Source organism: Helianthus annuus, chromosome 16, assembly GCF_002127325.2.
Source record: "Helianthus annuus cultivar XRQ/B chromosome 16, HanXRQr2.0-SUNRISE, whole genome shotgun sequence".
Taxonomy (NCBI): Eukaryota; Viridiplantae; Streptophyta; class Magnoliopsida; order Asterales; family Asteraceae; genus Helianthus; species Helianthus annuus.
Genome location: NC_035448.2, coordinates 116,296,669 through 116,300,859, shown reverse-complemented (window position 1 = coordinate 116,300,859; position 4,191 = coordinate 116,296,669).

Sequence of the window (4,191 nt, the reverse complement as noted above, 5' to 3'; positions counted from 1 at the left end):
GTTCATCGTTGTGGTTGAAATGGAAAACCAAGATTTCTACAACATGTTTGCTGGTAGTGGTGGAGCTGTTCAAAGTCCGGCGAGCATCATGCAAAACATGAATTTAGAAAACGAACTGGGAACCATACAGAAGCCACCAAAGTTGATGAGTTTAGACGAGTATTCGGGATGGTCCGGGAGATTTAAAAACCGGGTTCAGGCCAACCATTTAGAGTGTTGGTTGAAGATCGAATCAAAATATGTACCTCCAATTGATGGGCTCAGGAGTGTTAAAACAATTGGGAGTCTTACAGAAACGGAACAGGCAGATTTCAAGGCAGAGAAGAAAATGGTGAGTATACTGCAGCAAGCAATCAAAGAAGACATCCTGGTGCTGCTGCAACATGATGAGAGTGCGCAATCTATCTGGCAAGCCTTAGAAAAAAAGTTTAAAGGAAGTGCTTCCATGATAAAGAACAAGAAGGCACTGCTTAAGAAAGAATTTGATATTTTCACCGGAGTTAAAGGAGAGTCGACAAAGCAGTTGATAGAAAGATATTGTCATCTAGTTGTTGAAATGAGAAGATTAAAAATTGAGAAATCAGATGAAGAATGGATCGACAAACTCTGTGACGCGCTTCCCTATGACGAGTGGGGAACTTATCTGATGATGCTGAAGAATAGTTCTGACTTTGTGAACTACAATCTGAGTGTGTTTATTAAGAAGATAGAAGCTCATGAACTTGAGCTGCTGAAGATAAAGAAGATGAGCTCAACCAGTATGCAGCAAGATGTGTCATTGTACTACAAAGGCAGTCCGTCAGCAACAAATTTTTAAAGTCCAAAGATACAGACTGGGTTCAGTGCTGACAACACCTCAAACGTTACATCAAATTCTTATTAGTCAAGCAATTCTACTCCGTTTGCAAATGTTGAGCCAAATGTTAAAGTTCCAGAACAGAGTTCGCCTCAAAGCTCTACTGGATCAAACCAACAGGCATTCATGTCTGGCATTCAATGTAATATTGCTGTGAACATTAAAAACGGGAATGAGATAACGGAGAATGCCGCAAAGCAACACATTGCATTATTAGCTTCTGTTCTTGAGGCGTATGAGGGCTTAGTGGCAGGGAGGATCGGTAATCCTGATATGACGAAGGAGGATTACGACCAAATCGATCCCGAAGAGCTTGAATTAATCGACATCAAATGGGGCATGGCGAGTTTGGTGCGCAGGGCTCAACGTTTTATGGAGATTACTGGCCGGAACAGTCTATCAGGCCCCGATCAAAAGTTAGGGTTTGATAAGTCGAAGTTTACATGCTTTAAATGTAAAGAACGTGGTCACTTCAAACGTGAATGTCCCAACCGTGAAGTGAACAATCATCAAAACCCGTTCACAAATGACTACTACAGACAGGCGATCTATCACAGAACAAATCAACAGCCAGCTGTCCCGAGGCCTCAGATAGAGAATAAACTAGAAAAGGCGCTCATTGTGAATCAAGATGATGAAAGAGTCGCTGATGGGTTTAGTTGGGATAAGTTTATTCCGGGAAAAGATGATCAGGCCATGATGGCAGAGGTAGTTGAAATTACTGAGGTTGTTGCTGAATCAAAGGTTGTTGATGAGGTGGTTCCTGAGATTGCTGATGAGGTGGTTCCTGAGATTGCTGATGAGATGGTTCCTGAGATTGCTGATGAAGTGGTTCCTGAGGTTGTTGAAAAAGTTTCTACGGAAAGTGCTGCAGAGATTGAAGAAACAGTGGCTGAAGTTTTCAACTATCAATCACAGCAGGAGGAATTTGTTTATACAATGAAATCTATTATGCCTCCTAACGTTTTTGATTCTTTTGCAGATTACTTCGAGGAGCTGAGAACTGGAACTTGCCCCGGATTTGAGGAAGAGAAAGAAGCGGTCGAGGAGGTGATCGACGTTTCCAAAGAAATGACCGGGAAGGTTCTGAAGGATATTGCAGACAAAGCTTTGATGAGCAAGCTTAAAGAGGTAGACACAGATATTCAGGAGTCAAATTCAGTTGATAAGGTGTCAGTTATTGGAGAGGAAATTGGAGTTCAGGGAGTCGAGTTTGTCCAATCGTCTGTGTCAGAGTCAAACCAAGTCGGTAAAAATTGTGTGTGAGGATAAGATTGTTGTTGAAAATGTTTCAATCCCCGAAACACCATGTCAAAGTTGTTCACAACCTTGCATGGAGTGTCTTGAAAAAGACACTAAGTATCAGGAATTGAAGCAACATACTGATATGGTGAAGTTTGATCTAGAACATGTAAAAGAGGCGTATGATACGTTATCTAGGTCAATCAAAATGATTCAAAAAGAGAGCATTGAAAATGATAAAGCAACAAAGTTGGCACAATCTACATTGTTTGACAAACAAAGAGAAGTTAATTTTCATCTTGACACGATTGCATCTTTAAGAAAAGAACTTGAACTGGTTAAGATAGAAAATGACAGAATTGATCAAAAGTTGATGAGTTATGTGGCTTCATCTTATGTGTTAGAACAAATTGTACCTCAACAGCCACATGCTTCACCTGCCTTCAACAGTGTTCCACCCCCAATGTGGAATCATTATACTCAGAAATATCCAGATGGGGTGGAAGCTGCGTTAAACCTTAAATTGAAAACGATTGAAAATGAGTTACCTGATAGCATTGACATCACTTTCACTCCATCTGACACTGATAACGAATCCCAGGTTATCAAAACTATTATTGATCAGGTGTTGGATGATGAAAGTGAAAAATCTGAGAAGGCTAATTCAGTGGAGTCTGTCAGTGATTCTGAGGAGGATGGGAATTTCTTAGATCGTTATCTGTCGAAATCGGATAAAAGTGCGAATGATGATCCGATCATGGTGGTTTACACTATGGTTGGAACTGACAAACTTTATTCCGACATTGAGTTTCCGCTTCAGAACGTCAAGTTTGAGAATGTTGAGAAAGTTTTTAAGCTGGTTGAACTGAGTGTCAACGAAATCAAGAAAAATGATTTCTTTTCGAAACTGAAAAAGTCATTTGATACTTCACGTCCCAATAGTTCGGAAAAGAAAGATGGGGTGGGTAAAGGTCAAAACAAGAAAAATCAGTTAAAGAAACAAGGTATTGGTTTTGAGAAGAAAATGGCTAAGCAGGTGGTCAAGCCAAAAGATAGGATAGATGATGTGTTTGTCGCTGGTCCTAACACTGAGGTTGAAAAAGAATACATTTTTAGTCAAAAAGTCGTGGACAATTTCAATGCAGCGCAGAAGCTAAAAGTGGAAACTGTTAATACCACTTTTGTCGAGTATGATAAACGTGTGTGCTATCGCTGCAATGAAATCGGACATATGGCTAAACAGTGTCAGAAAGTTTTTAAGAAACCGGTTGTTGAAAAATCTGTTCAAAAACAAGTGGTTGAGAAACCAAAGGTTGAAAAACCTAAGGTTCAAAACAAAAGTGTTCCAAAACAAATGGTTCAAAAATCTCGACCAAAATCACCGATTGTTTCAAAGGGTAAAAAAGAAATGATTTATCCGATCCGTATTCTTAAAAGAGGTGAAACATTGAAGTCGGAGGATAAGCCGAAGTCGATTTTCGAGATTGGCGAATCTTCTAAGTCTCACAAGACTTCAAAGTTTTACCCCAAAGCAAAAGTTTTTGAAAATCAATCGTGGATCGTGAAATCGAAACCGCCAGTTGAAATCAAGAAAATGGAAAGTGTGTTGAAAAATGAGTCAAATCTTGTTAAAGATAATGTTGTTGAGTTTGAGACCGAGCTTGATAAGTTTTGGTCAGAATTTCCCACAATTAACAACAAAGTAGAACGGGATGTGAAAGAAAAAGAGGCTTCAAATGTCACATTTAACTTTCCTAAAACAAATGAGAAGTGCGATGTAGTGTTTGGATCCGTGTCAGAAGTCAAGAAATCGTGGGCATCATTGTTTGAGTAATGTGTTTGTGTGTTGGTTGCAGGGCTGCCCAAGTCGATTCTTTCGAGGTGGATTATGGACAGTGGAGCATCACGCCACATGACTGGGTCTTTAGCTCTTCTGTATGATGTCAAGTCGATAAACGGAAGCTACGTGGGGTTCGCAGGGAACCAAGGTGGACGAATTATCGGCCAAGGAAAGATTTCGAACGGAGTGATATCTTTCGACAAAGTGAACTACATCGTAGAGTTGACAAACAATTTGTTGAGTATATCACAAA